Raw genomic sequence first — 21482 nt, 5'->3', positions numbered from 1 at the left:
TTAATGTGGATTTTACTTCCATAATATTTTATTGACATCAAATTTTTACTCCAGCATCAATGGCATCGTAAGACTTTTCAAATTAAAGACATCTTATGACTTTTCAAATTAAACAACTAGAACAGAAGCCAGAAGATTCAACAATGAAAATGTGTGAACATGCATGCATGCATGCATGCTAATAAACAATTATGTAAGTAAAATATGTATTAAGTTTAATTGTATATTTATTTGCCTGCATAGTTGGCAAATAAAAACAAATGTTGCCAACCAAACATTCTGCAGGTTTGAATCCTGCCATGGGCATGATTGTTTGATTATCTTTAGGTGGGAGATGAATTCAAAGGTAGTATTACATGTGGTCATATGATCAGGCTTTTGTCTTATACTATGAGTCTGAATCTAAGTACCAGTCTAAATAATAGTGTCATTTCCTATACACATAAAGGTATTTCTAAGTGAAATGCAAAACTCTTAGCAATCATCTGAGAGAGGACTTGAAAGTATTGTTAAAGGTAGCAAAAGAAAAGCGTGACAGAGTTAGAATGGTGAGTCTGTTGCCGCGGTATGACAGAGAGGAGTTTAGAAGGAGGGCCATAATCGCAAATGACATTATGCGCAGGTTATGCAGACGTTGTGTGGTGTGGAATGAGTTTGATGGGCGAAAGAATTTATACAAGATGGATGGCCTGCATTTGAATGGACTTGGTGTGTGGAGACTGGAAAAAGTGTTGCTGAATGAAGTGAAAATGGATGTGCAGAACCAGGGAAACTAGAACTACCAAGGAGGGGGGGATATGCGGCCATCAGTGAGAAAGTTGAGTGTAAGAATGTATATAATGTACCCGAGCCAGTACTAAGGACAAAAAATGGGAATGGGATATTTAGAATAACGCATCAAGATAGGAGTGGGACAAAGGGATCACTGCATTTCATGTATACTAATGCCAGGAGTATTAGGAACAAGAAGGAAGAATTTTTGGCCTTGATTGGCTCTTCGTGGCCACAGTTATTGGCATTAGTGAAACATGGTTGACAGAAGATGATATAGTTAGTGGGATAGAATGTGTAGGTTATAGTGTGTTTAGGAGGGACAGAGAGAATAAAATGGGGGAGGGGTGTTATTAATGATAGTTGATGAACTGCAGCCAAGGAGAATTGAAGTTGTATCGCAGGATAGTGAAAAGAGCTCATTTCAGGCTATTTGGTGTGAGATTGAGACTGGCAGAATAAAATATACAGTTGGATGCTGCTATAGACCAGGTGATGGAATAGATGGTGGAGATAGTATGCATAAACAAATTGATGAAATGAGTGGAAGGAGGGTAATTATTTTGGAGGATTTCACTTATGGTAACATTGATTGGAAGGAGGAGAGGACACATGTGAGGAAGGAAATGGATTTTATTCAATTATTAAGGGATAACTATCTGAGACAGCATGTAATTGAAAATGCTAGGAGTGCGAGAGTGCTTGACCTGGTAATAGCATCTGAGAATTCGACTGTAATGAATATGACCATGTTGCCACCTATTGGTGAGAGTGATCATAAGGTCTTGACCTGAGAGATGGCTAAAGGTGTGGAATTTTCGATTAAGACAGGGTATATGTGGAATTACCGTGCTGGCAAGTATGACAAGCTTAGGAGATTGCTTGGATCAGTGCCATGGCATGTACAATTGCAAGGGCTGGATGTCAATAGAGCATGGGAAGTGGTCAAGGAGCAAATGGCTGATTGTATACCTACAGTCCGAATAGTAAAACAAGTAGGAGTTAAATGGACGAATAACACCATTAAGCTTGAGCTGCAAAAAAAGAAAGAAGTGTGGAGAGAATTTAAAGAAAGAGGTGATGTGCAGGTATGCGAACGGTATAAAGTGCAGGCCAGAAGGGTAATGAGTGTAGTAAAAAAAAAGCAAAAGCAGATTACGAAAGGAAACTAGCTATGCAAGCTAAAGAGAATCCCAAACAGTTCTTTCAATCTGCTACAAGCAAGGAAAAAACTGTACACGGCAAAATGATTTTAAGGAATGACAATGGTAAGGAGGTTACTGAATCAGTCGATATAAGGGGAGTTACTGAGCGAGCACTTTGCAAAAGTATATCATCCAGGTGGTGACATTGAAAAAATGAAGGAACAATTAGTTTATATGGGAATTGTGATGAATGAACTGGAGGCGAATAGTCTATTACAGAACCTTAATGTGAATACATCTGTGGGATTGGATGGTATACCGGCACGGGTGTTGCGTGAAGCAGCTAAAGAATTATCAGTGCCCTTGACCATGTTGTTTAATCTGAGTCTCGGGTCTGGTTTAGTCCTGAAGGTGTGGAAAGAGGGGGAAAATAGTTCCACCATAAAGGAGGATCCAAGACTATGGTTGCAAATTACCGACCAATCAGGAGTCATTGTCAAGGTCTTGGAGAAAGTAGTCAAGGGAAAAATATAGGAATGGATTGATGAAAATGAGATACTGTATGGGGGACAGCATGGCTTTGTGAAGGGTAGATCATGCCTCAGTAACTTGCTCAAGTTTTATAACATGGTGACGGCTGAACTGGATAAGGGTTTACAGTGATACTGCTGGACAAAGGCGTTTGACAGGATACCACATGAAATTCTAATCCGTAAACTACAACATATGGGAATGGATATAGGGTTGGTGAGATGGATAGGTGGGTGGTTGATGGAGAGATATCAAAGAGTAGTTTATTCAGGAGTAGAGTCCAAAAGATGGCCTGTGACTAGTGGTGTGCCGCAGGATTCTGTTCTTGGACCGCTGCTGTTTAATTTGTTCATTAACGATATAGGGAAGGATCTAAGAGGTAATAGTTCATTTGTTCGCTGATGATGCAAAGTTGGGTAGGGCGATAGTGAATGCAGAAGATGTCAAAATCTTGCAGGACGACTTGGATAGATTGGAGTTCTGGGCTAAGGAGAATGGATGTCAATTTAATGTAACAAAATGTAAGGTTATGCATTTTGGGGTGAAAAGATTAGCAGCAGTATACCACATTAGCAGAACTGTACTCCAGGAAATTGATGAGGCCAGGGACTTGGGAGTGTTGGTGGATAGGGAGATGAAGTTTAGGGGGCACATTGTAAAAGTAGCTAAATCAGCTCATCAACTCACTTGGTTGTTGAAAAATACCTTGACGAGCAGAGACAAGCAAATTATTGTACCTCTGTACCGAGCCTTGATAAGACCTCATTTCTACTATAGTGCCCAGATTTGGTCACCTAGGTTCCTTCTTGATGGGGAGGAGGTGGAAAGGATCCAGAGGCGAGTGACTAAGATGATAGTGGGTCTATGGAATGAACCATATGAGAACAGGTTGAAGATTTGTGGGTTGCAGAAATTAGTTGATAGGCAGAAAAAGGGAGATATAATTGAGACATTCAAATTGCTAAAGGGTTTCTATAGGATTAATTCAGAGGATATTTTTGAGATCAGGACTGGTGGTGGGAGAACCAGGGGACACCTATGGAAGCTGGGCAAGAGTGTGGTTAGCAGTGGTGTTAGAGCTGAGTTCTTTACTTTTAGAGTGTTAAATGAGTGGAATAAGCTGCCAGAGTCTGTTGTGGGTGCTATGGTGGTGAGTGAGTTCAAGGCAAAGTATGATAGATACTGTGAGAATGTCATATAGTTGTGTGGACATGATGTTTAGGGCTTCCCTCGATGAGTCTAAGGATTCCCTGGAGTCGCCTGTAATAATAATAATCTGTTAAGAGAGTAAAAGAAGTCTTTGACAGATTTTATTTTTTTTAATCAAGATGTTTTTTTTATGCAGCTCCCAGCATACATTAGAACCTTGGATGGGCTAGTTTCATTACATTTGTTAACCCTTCTCAAGGAACCTGTGACATCCCACCATTATTTAATGAAATTTATGTATGCAGATGACATTGCAGTTGCAACTCAGTTCCTCTTTTCAAGTTGCAGAGAATGCATTAACAGAGGACTCTTCAAAACTTGATGACTACTTTAAACAGTGGTGCTTATGGCCAAATCCATAGAGAGAGAAGTGAAGCCAATGCTTCTAAGCATAAATTTCAGTAGCCATTCAAACTTATTCTTCAAAGGTATTCTTGAAAAATATCACAATAAAATAAAATAGAACCCGAAAGTGTCTTGGTGTGACTCTAGATAGATCCTTGACTTTAAAAGATCACTTCACAGGGGCTTGAAATCGTTGGGGTGCTGCAACTTTCAAAATATACATACTGTAAGTACAGTGTATACATGTTTGGATAAAATATCAAAATTATGGTAAAAATTAAAAAAAAAATTAAACATGAAAAAATATTATTTATTATCGATAAAATTATACAGTTTAGTACAATTCAAAATTACTTAAAAATAAAATCCATTCCTTTAATTGTAATTAAAGGAATGGATTTACAATTTTTGGACATTACAATTAAATCCTTTAATTGTAATGTCCAAATATTTAAAGAGATGGAATAAACATAATAAGCACTAAGAACACTCTACTACTGATGCAAACTGCATATAAACAACAGTGGAACTGTGCAATGGACAGTGCTGCATTACGCTAATAGCTCGTATCTCACTATGACTTGACGCTGTGGTAAACACAGTGCTGCTAGCGTCCCTCGCCCTCCTGAGTGCTACAAGATGGATTTTTATTATTTTTTATACAAAATAAGAGAATTGTATAGGATGGTTGATGATAAAATTAATTATTACAAGCAAATATAAATAAATTACTAAATATATTTATATATCGAGAAAAATTGGGGGTGTTGCAGTTCTGCAGTGTCTATGCACAACCCCCCCGGTTAGCTCCCTAACTTTTTCATGAAGTTCTCTGGTTTTGTGCTTTTTGTCCAGAAGTTCAATTTCCTTGCATTTGTTGTTAAGCCATAGTTCTTTTGCAATCCTACATTCTTTCCTGATCTCCTTGTTTAAGTTCTTGTATTCAGGACAATTTTTGTTTCTTTCTTTCCTCCATCATTTTCAGTATCTTGTCATTCATTCAGGGTTTACTGATTTTCTTCTCAGATTTGGGAATTGTTTGTTTTATTGCCTTTTTTTTTAAATTTTAAAGATACTTGGTGGGATTAGGAACATTAACAGCAGTGGATTATGCCAGTTCCTTTAAAAATTTATCTTGTATTTCTTGATTTTTAAGGGAGCCAAGATCATATTTTTCTATGTTTAGAGGTTTCATTGTTTTCTTTAATTTGATTGCAGCTTTAATGACCACTTCTGGTCTGATCCAATATAAGGCCTGTAAGATGTTATTCCAGAATCTTTTTTTAATCATATAGTCAGTCTGGTTCCTACAGCTATTTCTGGGACTTTTCCATGTGTAAAGTCTTCTAGGAGGGTGGCTAAATAAAGTATTTGCTATTACCTTTTCTTTTCAATTGTTTTCTTCACAGAACTGTATTAATCTTTCTCCTCTTGGATTTCTATGTCCCATGCAGGAAGAGATCTTTTCTGAGCCTAGTTTAGCATTTAAATCTCCCATAACGATAGTTATGTCATCTGATTTAGCATTGTTTAGTGCATTTTGAATGTCTTCATAGAAACATTCGACATCTTCATCTGGGTAATCAGAAGTAGATGCATATATTTAGACAATAAAAATATAAGGTTGAGCTGCAATTTTTAGTGCAATTATCCTGTCACTTATGAGCTAAAATCCAAGTAAGGATTTGCACAATCTTATTTTTTAGTACAAATGCTACTCCATTCCTATGTCTCCACATGAGTATATAATTGAATGGCTCTTTCTGTTTATTTTTCCACTATTAGTCCATTTGACTTCACTGATACCAGCAATGTCAATTTTCATTGCTTCAAGTTCTTGTTAAGGTTATCTAACTTCCTAACTTCATATAAGGTCCTTACATTCCAAGTTGCAAGCCCTAAGAGAAGATTCTTGTTTTTGAGACATGAAGGATCAGGAGATACTTCATGTCTTAAGGTATCTTCGTCATATGCTATTTTCATAGTATCCATCTTACGTTCCCGAGTTTCTTTCTCTTCTTCCCTGTAATTGATCTTATTAAGGTTTTCCATATGTCAGCTATTATCATTCCCTGGTTTCTGTTAAGATTTTCTCCAGAACAGAGGACTACAATGGCTTCTTTGAAATTCCTACAACGGGAATTTTCTTCTAGGTAAGGCATGGAGCTGCTTTCCCAATCAATGGTATGGTTAGTAATCGCACAATGATGGGCTAGACCTGAGTTGTCTGTTCTGTTGTTATTAACATCTCCTATATGTTCTTTTTTTCAGATTTCGAGGCTTCTTGATGTTTGTTCTATATAGTTTAGACAACAAGCACATGGGATGTTGTACACTCCAGTGTTTGAAAAAAGGATTAATGTCTTTTGGCGATCTTAAAACCTGATTGACAGTTTTGACCAGTTTGAACGCAACTCTGATGTTGAAAGGTTTAAAAAGTTTTGCGATCTTCTCGGACACTGTACCTGCATAAGGAATAACTAAGGATGAACTGATGGGTGATATATTGAGTGATGGTAGGTTGTTGTTGGAGGGGGGGGGGGTTTCTATGAAGAATCTTGTTGATTAGATTCTTTGGTTAGCCAATTTTTATTAATGTCTCTGATATATATGAGTAATTTCATCATAGAGTTCTTTTTCTTCTGAGATGATGTTCGTAGCTCTATTTTTGAGCATATGTATTATGCTGAGCTTCTGAGAGATATGGTGAGTTGACTTGAAATGAAGGTAGCATCCAGTATGTGTTGGTTTGCAGTAGACTGTTAGTTTGATATGTCCATCTGCTAGTTTCTTGATTAGGGTATCCAAAAATGGTAGTTGATTATCTTTTTCCAGTTCCAAAGTGAATTTTATTTTTTGATGAAAAGAATTAATTTTAGTTAAAAAGTCCAAAAGAGCTGTTTTTGTGTCCCTCCAAATGATGAAGACGTCGTCTACATACCACCGCCATACTAAAGGTTTTGGATCTAATTTTGAGAGGATGTTTGTTTCTAGCTTTTCCATGAACAGGGTAGCGAAAAGAGACTGCCCATAGTTAAGCCATTTAGTTGCTCATATATTGTTTCATTCCATTTGAAATAATTAGATTTAAGGAAGTGACGAAAAAGGTGAGCTGTATCTTCAGGGAAGATATGGCTCACCTTTTGTATAGGATACAAATTGTATCCAGATTGTATAGGATACTGATAACTTCTTCTACTGGGATGTTGGTAAATAAGTGTCCGATTTTATGATATGTCCTTTTAGGAGGTTGGAAAGGTGTTTGGATAATAAATATGTGGGAGCATTTCTTCCATCAACAATCGGGCATAGTGGAACTCCACTTTTGTGGACTTTCAGGGCTCCATACAATCGTGGCGTCAATGGGTGTAATGACTTCAGATTCTGTTGCAAGTTTGATCATGTTCCGTAATAAGTTATTAGTGTCCTTCCTTGTGGTTTTTCCATGTTGGGTCAGACTAATATGTGATACGTTGATGTGTCACAGAATTACTATCAGATGTGTCTGATAGTAATTCTGCAATCTTGGCTATGTAGTCCTTAGTGTTTAAAATAATTGTATTTAAGATAGTTATTTGTTTATCCTTTTTGAAGTTTGAGAGAGTTCTTTTTTCTTGGTGTTATGTTTAGGTTAGGTGGCTTTGAAGTTGAAAGGATAATAGCACTTTTTAATCTCAGATCATTTGCTGTTGTTTCTGAAAAGGATGAGAGTGCTTTCTCTATGTTACTGATGATGTCGACCTTAAGAATATGATCTGGGGCGATGGCGAAATTAAATCCTTTCTTAAGAATTTCGGTTTCTGGTTGTGTTAATATATGGTCCGAAAGGTTAAAAATCACTTTTTCATCAGGGAGGCTGGATCCGGAGTCGTAATACTTTTCATATAGTGTGTTGAATTTTTTTGAGCGTTTTTACTAATTAGAAAAGCTTTGTTGAAACTGTTGTAAATCATCTTATCTAGAAGTGTCCATAATTTGCTCTCTATGTTATTAGAAATAACTTCAAAAAGTCGCAAGCACGAAAGGTCTATTCTGTTAAGTTTAACTCTTATGTGTTGTATTCTTTCACATAGTAGGGCCAGGGATGCCTTAGTATATATTCTTTTTGCTTGTCTTGAGTAGAATTGTTCTTTGAATTTTAAAAACTTGGGAATAATGTTAAAGTTTCTGCATCTTTTTAAGAAAGTTAGATGGTTTACAAGTCTAACTTTTTTACATTTGAGTTTCTCAAAATAACGTACCTTTTGCTTCATATCATCATCTAGTCTGTTCATTGTTTATATTATATTTGGTCATTCAAACATGTAATTAAATTGAAATATATATTGATCTTTAATTGACCATGATTTATAAACATCTAATACCAAACATGTTTCGCAGACGGGGCTGTCTGGCTTCTTCAGGACTTATAATGGTAAAAGAAGAAGAAACTCAGAGTGGCTAGTACAGAGAAAATGGAGTAACACTATCGTATAAATTAAACATTAAAACAGAATGCATAAAATTACATGCATGGAGCCTGTTGTGTTAGTCACTGTTATGAGAGCGTTCTGTAGTTTTGAGCGAAATTAAATTCTAGCAGACTGAGTGATCTTATTAAGGTTTTCCATATGTCAACTATTATCATTCCCTGGTTTCTGTGAAGATTTTCTCCAGAACAGAGGACTATAACAGCTTCTTTGAAATTCCTACAACAGAAACTGTTGTAAATCATCTTATCTAGAAGTGTCCATAATTTGCTCTCTATGTTATTAGAAATAACTTCAAAAAGTCGGAAGCACAAAAGGTCTATTCTGTTAAGTTTAACTCTTACATGTTGTATTCATATGTTTCTTTATAAAGATGTTCTTTGAGAGAATGACTTATGACTCTTGTTTTGTTTCAATAAACTGTGTTTAGTACAGATAGCATGTTCATCAAGTTCAGACTGTTCAAGCACATGGTATTTAATATAAGACTTGTGTTCTTCTAGAAGAATAAAAGCAGATCTTATGGTTTGTCCAAAATAAGATAATCCACAAGATCAAGGAATCTGGTAAATGGCTGATTATTTACTTCTAAGATGAATTGGGTCCTAGGATGGAATGCATTAAATTCAAAAAGAAATTTTTGTTCCATCAGAAAAATCTCCACTGTTTTTTGCTTCTCCTGAGCACAAGCTTCCACCTTTAAGTTTTTCAGCCATTTACAGATTCCTTGTTTTTGTGGGTATCTTATTTTGGACAAACTATAAAATCTGCTTTTATTTGTCTAGAAGAACACAAGTCTTAAATTAAATGCCATGAGATTAAACAGTCTGAACTTGCTGAGCATGCTATCTACATTAAACAAAATCAAAGCCATCACACTGGAAAAAGATGATTTATTAGTCAGTTTTGATATCTTTGCCTTCTTCACAAATGTCCCAATCCTTCTATTACAGGACAAATTCTCTCCCGATATCACAGCGCTCTTTGCACACGTATTACGTTCTGGCTGTTTTGTGGGGCAAAACACTTTCTACCTACTAAAAGAAAGCACAGCCATGGGCTCACCATTATCCCCCCCCTTTAATATGAATTAAAAGTTATCAGCAGTACTTTCCTAAAAAAAATGGCTGCAGCCAAAATACTATCAACAAAATTCTTCACAAGACCTCACTTAAAAACAAAAATAAACTAGACTACAATAAAACTGTACCCATTCCATACATTAAAGGGATATCAGATAAAATAAACAGAATACTACAGAAATACAACCTTAAAGCCACCTTTAAACCTCCTGCAAAATTAAAGAACTTGCTCAAATCAAACCATACTATACTGACATCAGATGTCGCAGTATCTCTCACATACAATTTACTGTCAAATATCACAAACCTTTACATAACATGTGTTAAACCAAACTGACAGTAAAAAAACAGTACGAATATCACTAATAACATATGAATGCACATCTACTCATGACCTCCAAGCTATACACTGAATTGTATTATATTTATATTAAACATTTTGCATGTATCTGTCAGATCAGCTGTGAGCACCGCTGTATTAAAGGCGCGTTAATCAAAACTCTTGCCGCATATATCAAGGGATTGCCGCAATTAATTTCGCTGTGTTGATCAAATCCCGCATTAAGCAAGGGATACCTGTACTTGGTTTAATCCTTTATCTAAGTGTGAGCAAATAAGTTTGCACCTGAATTATTTTCAAGACTGGGACAACTCATGTAAAGAAGTTAATGACTTCACATCACTTGCCTTAGTATCCCATAATGCAAAGCACATCACCTTGCAGACATGTATAATGCTATACATTATGGGAAGGGTCACTAGTGAACAGATGGTATCATTAGCAGAATAGTTAGCTAGTGAAAATTAGCTAACTTTAGAAATGAAGCCTTCTACTAGAAATAGTAGGGTTCATTTCTAAATCCCTATGAGGTATGTAAACGGTTGTTATTTTTGAACCTTTGTATACTATGGCTATCTATTTATGCTGTATTATTTAATTCCCTATTTTTGGTTCTATCTCTTAACCTACCTTCCATGACTCTATATTCTTATACCTGAGAACACTAGAAATTTATTTGTTAAGCTGCACCACCAGGCTTCCTTGTGGTATAAGAATAGGTAGTACTTTCACTAGGTCCTAATCAACACAAAATCCTCTATTAATCAAATTACAGTCGTGGCGTTCTATGTGTTCCTTATCTTATCTATTATTTAGTTCCCCGCTCACAGGATCGTGTTTATTTGGAAACAAAGCATTGCATATTAAAGATCAGGCGGTACTCATTGAAAATAAATGACAAGCATGTTTATTAACTACTAAAACTGAATATACAATACATGCAATAGGGAAGTTGCTTCTTATATCTTTAACTTAAGCTACACTCTATATGACAAACTTCTACAGCATACTTCCACAATTATGTAACATATCATACAAAATTACTGCAATATAATTTATGACTCCTATTTTAAGCAAACTAATTTAGAACAGAATCACTATGGTAATTTTCTGTAATTATTGAGCATAAAGCCTTAGAATTCCTTATAATTAACAATTAAACATTTTGCCCAATCACTTAGGAATTTGCTATGCTCTGATCCATACACTTAATAATTCCAACCATAAAATTGCATTAATTATTTTCAGGCTATACCTATCTTATCACATTAAACTTAGCAGTCCATTAAGGTAGTTCCCTTACATCACATACAAAATAATATACAACAATTGACTCACATGAATTCTTTTTGCCTTTAGTGCACTTCTTCTTCTCTATTCGTCTCGGAGTCCTTGGTTTCCTTTTCTGTCTCGGGTTTTGAGTTCCTTCCTTAGAGGTTTACGAAGCACTGGCATTTCATTCAGAACGATTGGCGGGTCTGGAACACGATTTCCAGGTGTCTTGGAACTTCGGGCAAAGGGGATTCAGCGTACGGAGCACATGCAGATTTGTCTGATCGGCAGTGCATCAGGTCTGGCTTGGCTGCCCCCCACTCCATAGTTAATCCCTTCTGGTAACCGTCATTTTTGATCTGGACGATTTGCCATGGATCGACCTCCACCTCCTTTTGTATTCTCTCTGTTCTAGCCAAAATTGTCGATCCCTGATGGTTGAAAATCCTTGGCTTATTGTTCAGTCTTCTCTGGAACCTTGGGTTAAGGTTTGAAATCCCCGTACTTTCCTGCGCAAACTTTGGATGTAGGTTTGGGAACCCCAGATATTTCCTTGTGACTCTCTTGATCTAAAACTCCCGACTTCTCTTTTCTCCCCTTTCATATGTCTTTAATCCGTTTTACCTGACTGTGGAATTTATGTTTGATTCTTGCTACCCCTTTCTCCACTGACCTTGAAGGTCGCCTAAGACTGAACTTGTAAACAAAAGGGCTCTTTTACATTTTAATCTAACACTAACATCAAAATAACCTTCCGATGGCAAGGCATTGCCCTTGGCTTTACCATTTTAGCATTCTTTGTTTATGTGAGGAGCAAACTAATTCCCTTTGGGCTTTATACATAGGCTTTTAGTATTCTATTTACAATAACAACCAAAAGTTATTTTTAGAAGTCTTTCTAGATGTGGCCTCTGTAAAAGTCGATGCAATAAAAAATATAAATATTTATGTTGCATCGAATTTTACAGGTACATAGGAGTAACCATATACATCTAGTGACGTCACATGTGAATAACTAGCTAACTATTCTGCTAATGATACCATCTGTTCACTTCCTGAATTTTTCTCAAGATTGCTCTTGTGTTGTCTTTAATCAATTGTTTTATTCTGAAACAGAATAATATTAAAAACCACCAGATCTATGTCAAGTTTGAACAATGTCTTGCATACTGCTAGTGTGGTGTATTTACTAATTTCCCTACTTTCCACATAAATGTATGCAACTGACTCCCTCGCCATAATGTTGTTTGTTCATTGTGTTGTCTGTTTCCATATTTCATTTGCCATCTTCACTAAAACACTGTCTAAATAGCTGAAATATTTTACTTCTTCAATAGAAGAGTAGAAAGGCTTGTGTTGGTAGTTCATGTCAATTTATTTGATAGTAGTAATTCACAATACAGAATAATAAGAAAACAATATTTTATTTATTTGCTGATATTATAAATTAAAGATATCAGGAAATTATATACTTGGTTTAATCCTTTATCCAAGTGTAAGCCATAGTATCACCTCTGGGTAGTGACCCTTCCCATAATGCATAGCATTATACATACCGCAAGGTGATGTGTTTGCATTATGGGATATTAAGGCAAGTGATGTGAAGTCATTAGCTTCTTTATACGAGTTGCCCCAGTCCTGAAAATAATTCAGGTGCAAACTTGTTTGCTCACACTCAGATAAAGGATTAAACCAAGTATATAATTTCTTGGTATCTTTAATTTATAATATAACCAAGTGGAAAAACTTCCAACAACTTGTTGGTATTATATCCATCTTCGGAGCACAAAAACATTTATCACAGTGCACAAATAGCAACAATTTGGTTGCTGTTTGTGCTGTTTGTTTTGTGTGTTGCTGTTTGTGACTGTCCTATACAGTAGGAGAGTCACAAACATTCATGCCACCTGAGATTTAGAAGGAACCTTATGTTTCCGAGAATGTGTGAGAACTAAGGTAGTATGGTCCCAGTAAATAGAATGGAACAGGAAGGTTAGCAAAACAAATGTTTGATGCAATAATATCAGGAAATGGGAAAGGACCCAGAGGAAGACCAAGATTCAGTTAGATTAACCTCCCTATCGGCCAATGTGGATAAAATAGGGACACCAAATTGCACTTCTTATCCATGTTATATAATGGGTTTTAGAGCTTCGTATACAGATTTATCTCGACGTCTATAGGCGTTGTGGCTGGTTGGGGGGGGGGGGGGGGAATAATGCAATTGCCTTAGAAGACAGAGATATGAGACCTGACAATATCACTACATTAGATAAATTGATTATATGTATTTTAAAAAAAAGTACAATTGCAAGCATTATAGGTATGCTTGCAATTATCATTGTAATACACTATATAAGATTAACTGGCCTATCAGGGCATTAAGGATGAAGGTTTACATTTGGATTCTGTAATTTTATATGTATCCACAGAGAGAGATATTACTGAGGTAATTTGCATCATTTTGGGGGTTTTATTTGGAATAATATCATCAAATTCCTGTCATGTACCCTCAGGGGGGTGTACAGGATATGATAGTACTAACATGGAAAATTTACATAATTACTAACTTCCTATCTACAATTTTCCTCCAAATTAGTCTGTTACTTGTCAAGACTCCAACATTATCAGATATTATATTTCTATCATCTAAGGAACTTTGTACAGTATCAATTCACCTATATCTTCGTATTCCTCTGGGTCGTTTTCCTGCCAACCTGGCAGAGAACACTTGTTTTGCTAATCTATCTTCGCCCATTCTGTTTTAGTGCCCATACCACCTGAGATTAATTCTGCTAATGCATTCCTGGATGCTGACAATGTCTAGTTCTTTCTTAATATCCTTGTTTTTAATATGACATTGCCAGTGATGCTATCTGTATCTTTCTCAGGACCCATATCTGCAGTCTCTAGTCTTTGGTCAAGTGTTTTACTTCTGACCCAGCTCTCAGATCCATAAGTTAAAACTGGTTTGAACACTGTCTTGTATACAGCTAATTTAGTGTTCCGACTAATTTCTTTCTCATTCCATATGAATTTATTCAATTGACTTCCTACCATACCAGCTTTGTTGATTCTGTTGTCTATTTCCATATTTAATTTACCATCTTCAGTAAAAATCGTGCCTAAGTAGCTGAAATGTTTTACTTGTTCCACAGGTTCTCCGTTCACAACACAGTTGACATTTTCAACAATTTTATCTATTTTCATTGTCTTTGCATTGCTGACCTTCATTCCATATCTATTACAACGGTTATTCAATTTAGTCAAGGAATCTTACAGACTTGAAGCTGATTTATTTAGAAGTATAATATCATCCGCATAAAGCAAAGAGCTGACATTAATATCTCCAATTTTGATATCATGTTTAATACCACTTTCCTTCATAATGTGATCCATATAGATAATGAATAACAGGAGGGATAATGTACATCCTTGTCTCTCACACCAGATTTAACATTAAACCATCTTCCTGTACTTCCTTCAATTCTAACTGCTGACTTACAACTCAAATAAAGACTAAGTAGTGCTTGATATAATGCCCCATTGACACCATATAACTGCAACATATTGAATAGCTTCTCTTTTGGCACTTTGTCACATGTTTTTTCCAGATAGACAAAACTTAAATATAGATCTTTGTTATATTCCCATGCTTTCTCAACTATTCGTCGTAAAGCGAAGATCTGATCCTGACAGCCTCTATTTGGCCCAAATCCAGCTTGTTCTTCACCAAGATTTTCTTCCACAATTCTTCTCAACTGTTTTCAGGTATACTTGCATAAATCTTGCCAGGAACACTCAGTAGGGAAATTCCTCTGTAATTCTCACATTCAGTTTTATTTCCCTTTTTATATATGGGTGCTATGAGAGCTCTACTCCAATCATTTGGAATTCGTCCCTCTGTCCAGGCTTTCTGAACTATGCAGTGCAGCCACTGTAAGACTTTTATACCACCATATTTCAGCATTTCTGGTCAAATATCATCTACTCTTGCTGACTTTCCACATTTCCAGCCTTTGAGGGCTTTTTCTACTTCAAGTATGGATATGTATTCCTGACTGTATGCCTAGTGAGTGTTTTTAATCACTGTGCTATCACTTTTTTTGTTTCATTTAGCAATTTTTCGAAGTAATTACTCCATACTTCAAGGATATCTTTTTCTCCCATTTTCATGTCACCTTTATCATCTCTAACTCCTTTTACAGCACTCTTTCCTTCATTTCTGAGTATCTTCAACAACATCCAGAATATGTTGCCACCTTCTTGATATTTATTTTCTATGTTTTTACCAAAATTCTCCCATGACTTTTGTTTAGCTAGTTTTACATGGTGTTTAGCTTTCTTACATTTGTCTCTATATTCTCTAAGAATACAAGTTGACATATTTGCCAGGAACTTTTGATATGCATTATTCTTCTTTTCCTTCACTGCCTCTTTAACTTCCCATGTCCACCATGGAGTTCTGATTTTTCTATCCTTGCAGACAACCTCACCACATGCCTCTCTGGCTGAATCAATCAGGGTTTTCTTCAAGGCTTGCCACTGAATCTCCAAGGTTTGGTTCCAGTTCTCGAACTCTTTCATTTTTTCTTCAATAATCTTTGTTATTTTAGTCAACAGTTCACATCTGAGAGCTGCTCAACTTTTATTCTTTTTAGAACTTTTTTACATGTTATTCTTTTCAATATGAAACTCAATTTTATCCTGCTCAAGACTAAATAGTGATCACTTCCAGTTTCAAATCCTCTGTACACTCTGGTGTCCTGCACCAAGGAGAAAATATCACTATCAACAATAACATAGCCAATGAGACTTTTCTTATTCCTAGCCTCTTCTCTCCATGTGAATTTGTGCACATTTTTATGTTGGAACATGGTGTTAGTAATAACCAGTCCATGTCCTGAGCAGAAATCCAACAGGTATTTGCCATTATTATTTGCTTTGCTCTTTTCTTCAAATTTTCCCAACATATTTTTGTACGTCTAACAATCATTTCCTACTCTGCTATTTAGATCCTCAACAAGGGCCAACTTTTCCTTTTTCATTGTGTCAGTTGCTTTTTCTAAAGCATCAAAAAATTCCTTCACTTCTACCTTAGTAGAACCTTCTGTGGGACCATAGGCACAAATAAGTCTCATTGTCCAGTTCGCCATTCTCATATTTGCCCACATCACTCTACTTGAGACTGCCATTCAAGAAGATTGATTAGCCTCATATTATTGTTGCCTGAATATAACATTTTGTATTTATTGCTCAGAAAGATCTCACCAGTTTTGGTCTTTTTTGTTTCAGTCATCCCTATTATGTCAATCTAGTACTCATCTAATTCCTCAGCTAGCTCCATTTCTTTGCCATTCAGGCTTCTTATGTTGATAGTATCGATCATTAACTCTGGTGATGTTGAGTTGGGGTGTGTTTTCAGATTTGTTCTAGTAGTTGACTTTTCGCTGTTCGCCTTGGTTTCCTCGCGAAAACAACGGGGGCCTTGTTTAACAGGGCGACACCCCAGCCGGCATGAAATTTTGTCATGTTGTACCATCATTTTGTATTTTGGTTTAAGCCAATAAGAATACAATTTGGTTGGCTAAATCCAAAATTGCCAGCCCATTCTCATTCGTTCAGTATCCAAGTAAGATACCCAACAGGGTGCACCACGAGAAGGTGAGGATTGAACATTAGGTCAGAAGCCCTGGTCGGTTCTCTGCATTCCTTTACAGGCTATGTGGAAGTCTCCTCTCAGTTATGTAGCTTTGATCTTTAAGCACCCCTCAGCTGGTTTGTTAAATGCCATATTGCATATTGAGTTTATACTTAACTGGTTACATTGACATAAAAGAATATGAAAACAACTTGTTTAAGGAATTCCCACCCACAAAAATGTTGTTATAAATCTATAATACATTTGTGTGGGCAGGCTGATTTTTTCTATTTTTTGTATTCATTGTTGACATAGTTTAGAAATCCTGCTGTAGACATCAAGCATGGAATTTTTTCAAGCCACTTCGGGATTCAAATAAGCCAGGTAGTGGTCTCGCACCAGGTGATGATATTTATCTCCCTGTTTCTCAATTTTACCAATAAATATTTGCATTTAAAAGGTTGGCATTCTTCTGTAGAATGCCTAAGCATTCTACAGAAAGCCAGGGATGGGGAACCTTTGGCACACGTGCCAAACGTTGCACGTCAATGACTTTTTTTCTGACACACACCCCAGGGCTCACTTTAAAAAAAATAATTAAATAAATAAATACATATCCGACATCTTCGCTGAGTTGTATATTTTAACTCAATAGAATACAATTTTATTAAGTAAAGTGATATCAAATAAAAATTCAATAAAGAAAAACACTATTAACTGTTTTAGTAATAAGAAAATGAAACATCCCATTTCCAAGCCATCTATCTCCACACTATACTGACATACAAGCTTTGTCTTGTTCAGTTGTTGCATCATTTGCCAGGCAGCCAGACGTGCCGTGACTCTTTTACCATAATTTTATATATTTTTCGTGTTTTGTAAAGAATTTATCGGTTTTCTAAAGTGTGTATATATGTGGATTTGGATTTAATTAAATCGTAAGTCATTAAAATATGGATTGGAAGTATTTATTGTCAATTTATATGTTTAATTTATTAGATGTAAATGCAAATTTTTTCGTTACATTGCCATAAACATAAGTTATTGTTAAAGCTATGCGAAATGTAATATCAATATTCAGGATTATGAAGTGTTATCTGCACATGATTAGATGGCATGGGTACCCTTCTCTTTCATTTGCATCTGTGTAGGTAGGCTTATAATTGTACAAATTTTTGATTTGCTTAAACTTGGTAGGTGTATGCAGAGAGTGATTATGATGAGATTTTCTGAGTCCAAATTATAATTTTTGTCAGTGTCCATACTTCTCTGTCTACATTTTTACACCCTGTGATCCGATTTTCATTAAAGTTGGAAGCTGTATGAAGAAAGCAATTTTTGTGTGTACCTTGTGGTCGTACAACTTTGGTCATTCAGCTATAATTTACTTTTTTGCCTTATGTTTTATTTCTTTCTTTCTCCTTTTTTATATTCATATTTATGCTATATATAAATATACCCTTATCATATATTTTTATTTGCTTCCTGCCCTTTACAGATTGTACAGAATGTCACAACCACCAGCAAAGTAACATAGACATTCAAATAAAGAAGATATTAAAGAATTTAAAGAACTGGACTGAAAAAGTTAGTATCACTACGAAAGATAAAGCATTATGAATTTTGTGTTCCGAATCAGTTGTTTGTAGGACCTCTTCTGTAAAGAAACATTTTGGAACCGTTCAGAAGAACTTAAGCAGCAAAAAAGAGCAAGAACGAAGAGAATTAATTTCTTGTGACCTGAGCAAGACAAAAATAAAATAAAAAATCATCCAATACTTTGATTAAATTTATTTCAAGTAGGCCTAGTTTCAACTTAGTTGCTGCTAGTTTTGAAGTTTCAAAAGTTATTGCCCAACATGGATAACCACTCAGTGATGGGAAGTATTTTAAAGAAGCATGGCTAGAATGTGTTCCTCTCCTTTTTGACAATCTTTCAGAAAAGGTAAAAAAGTATTCAGTGCATTAAAGATTTATCTGTGAGTAGAAAAACAATTAAGGATAGGATACTTAAGTTGGAAAGGAATACAGCAGAACAATTAACAAAAGATTTGGCTTCATGTAAGTTGTTTTTTATTTGTGTTGATGAGAGCACAGACATAACATCATCACTAGGCTAGCAATCTTTGCTCGATTTTGTAGGGTTGATGAAGTATGGGAAGAGATGATTAATATAGTAACACTACCTGAGCACACCACTGGGGTTGAAATATGTAAATCAGTTATGAACGAATTATCTATTTGGTAAACTGATATTTCAAAAGTGGTATCCATTACAACAGATGGTGCACCCAGCATAATTGGTAAGAAAGCAGGATTTGTAAATCTGTTTGCAAAACATGTTGGTCATCCATTGATAGGTTTTCATTGCATCATAGATGAGGAGACTGTGCATTACTTCAAGAAGGGATGCAAACAGTAACCAAGGTTATTAAATGCATTTCTGCACGTGCTTTGAATAAAAGACAATTTCAGAATCTATTGAATGAGGTGGATTCGGTGTACAAAGGACTAATAATGTACAACAATGTTCGTTGGCTTGGTTCTTGTTCTGAAACAATTTGTTGAATGCCTGGATGAGATAAATCTCTTTTTGAATAATCAACAAAGTCATAAATAAATGTATGACATTGTGTGGGTTGTAAACTGATGTTTTTTGCACATTTTTGCGAATATTTAAATGACTTGAACCTTGAACTACAGGATTCTCGTAAGACACTTGATGTTATGTTTGATGTAGACAATGAGAGATTTAGATATTTTCCAAACCTAAAGAAATGCATCAATGATCTCCAAAAGGGTGACAAAACAGACTGCCCTTCAAAAGCTATTTTTAAATGTCATTGTGTCAACTGTTGAGCAGTTCTAAGATTTAAGTTGAGACAATTATTAGCAGAGACTGCAAAATTCATTAAGTTTCCGGACACTATAAAAGTAGATAAATTAAACTTGCAGATGTTTTCTCGTGGAGGAATGTGGATGATTTTGAAATGCAGTTGATCGATTTTCAAAGTAGCTCAATTTGGAGCAGAAATTTGTTGACCTCAGAGTTGCCTTGGAAATATTGAAAAGGAGTGATTAGAGACAGGAGTAACAGAGAGAAGTACAGAAAATGAAGTACTAAGGAGATGGAATACTATTCCATAAACTTTTGTATGTTTAAAAAACCCTTGCAACAGCATTACTACCCATTTTTGCATCTACATATTCTTGTGAATCATTGTTTTCATTGATGAATTTTGTTAAGTCTCGTAATAGGAGCAGCCTTGCAGATGAAACTAGTAGCACATACATATCTCTAAAGGTTACAAAATATAAACCTGATATAAATTATCTATCATCAGTGATGCAACAGCAGAATTCTCATTGATGCTAAATAAATAAAATGTCCACTATTTTTCTTTCTCTAGTTTTGATTTGATGTCTTCTGCTAAAAAGTGGTAAAGATTAACTTCTGTTTCATATATTATGTAGGTCAAATAACATTTTATTTTATCTGTAATTTTTATGTATTACTCATAAGGGATTAGGAATTAATAAAGAATATCTTTTATTTTATTTTATTGGGCTTTAGTCAAGCAAAAAGATTATGAGATTGTGCACTGTAATATATTGGAAAAACTTGAAAAAAACTTATGTCTGATTGATCTTTATAAAAAAACAAAAATAAAAAAATTCAGAATTATTGTTTACGCTTTTGCTGATGTTAAAAATTGTATCTTTGAATGGTGTGGCTGTATATGGCAGCTAGAATTACACTTAAAGGCAAATAAAAAATATCCGTGCTTATCAACAGGGGAAGGACTTTTAAGTAAAAATTCCATCACTAATTTTACATTCTTTCAATCTTACATGACTTACAATAATCATTCTTACAGTATTCTTTGATTTTACTGCTCTAGTGTTTTTGATTATTTGAAAAGGTTCTCCCAATACTTAAACAACACCAAATACAATAAAACACTGAAGTTATGTGGTAGGTGGGACAAACAAAAAGTGCGTAAGTCGAATTCGCGTAACTCGGGTATAATTTTGCATGTAATTTATATATACAAACATACAATTGGGACCAAAGGTTTACAAAAACACCTATATTTTTTTAAGAAATATAATCATAATTGTAGTTTTTCGTGCATAAAAAAAAGAAAGTTATTTCGATGTCGATAGTTTCATAAAATCTAATAGATTCGTCTGACGGCATAATGTCTTTTTTTTTCTTGTCATGCAAAATTTCTTCATAGCAAGCTAATGATTTTTTTTATTCCTTGTCTTGTGGCTACAATTTGTTCCTCGTTGGAATCTATGTCCTCCAAAATCTGTAAACCTTTCTTTTATGATTGTTCTTACTGTGGATTCCTGTAGATCGAACTTATTTGCTAGCTCACAAATTTTCATTCCACCTTCAAAATCCTTAATAATGTTGAGGTTTGTTTCCAAAGTCAAAGTTTTTCTTTTCTTGCTAGCTGTAGAAGAATCGGACTTGCTTCTTTTGAACGACATTATAATTTTTTATGTGATAAAATTTTTATCAAGAACATAACATTAAACAATCGCAAGGTTTGTAGACTATAAAAATCGTGTATGAATGGAGACTGCGCGAAACATGTCAGTGCTTGTTCACAGCATGTGCGACACTGGCGAATGCGGCCGGCACCTGAAAGATACGACTAGGTGTGA

The 21482-nt window shown here is 35.3% G+C and overlaps 1 protein-coding gene across 1 annotated transcript in view; it reads left to right on the top strand.

Moving 5' to 3' along the window:
- The window catches only part of LOC150103126 (E3 ubiquitin-protein ligase AMFR-like), a 294346-nt gene that overhangs the window by 198654 nt on the left and 74210 nt on the right, over nucleotides 1-21482 (top strand). The gene's annotated exons all lie outside the window — the stretch shown is intronic.

This window comes from Typopeltis vanoorti, chromosome 9 (assembly GCF_054136105.1).
Source record: "Typopeltis vanoorti isolate ZY-2024b chromosome 9, IOZ_Tvanoo_1.0, whole genome shotgun sequence".
Classification (NCBI taxonomy): domain Eukaryota; kingdom Metazoa; phylum Arthropoda; class Arachnida; order Uropygi; family Thelyphonidae; genus Typopeltis; species Typopeltis vanoorti.
This window is presented reverse-complemented; position numbering and strand designations above follow the sequence as displayed.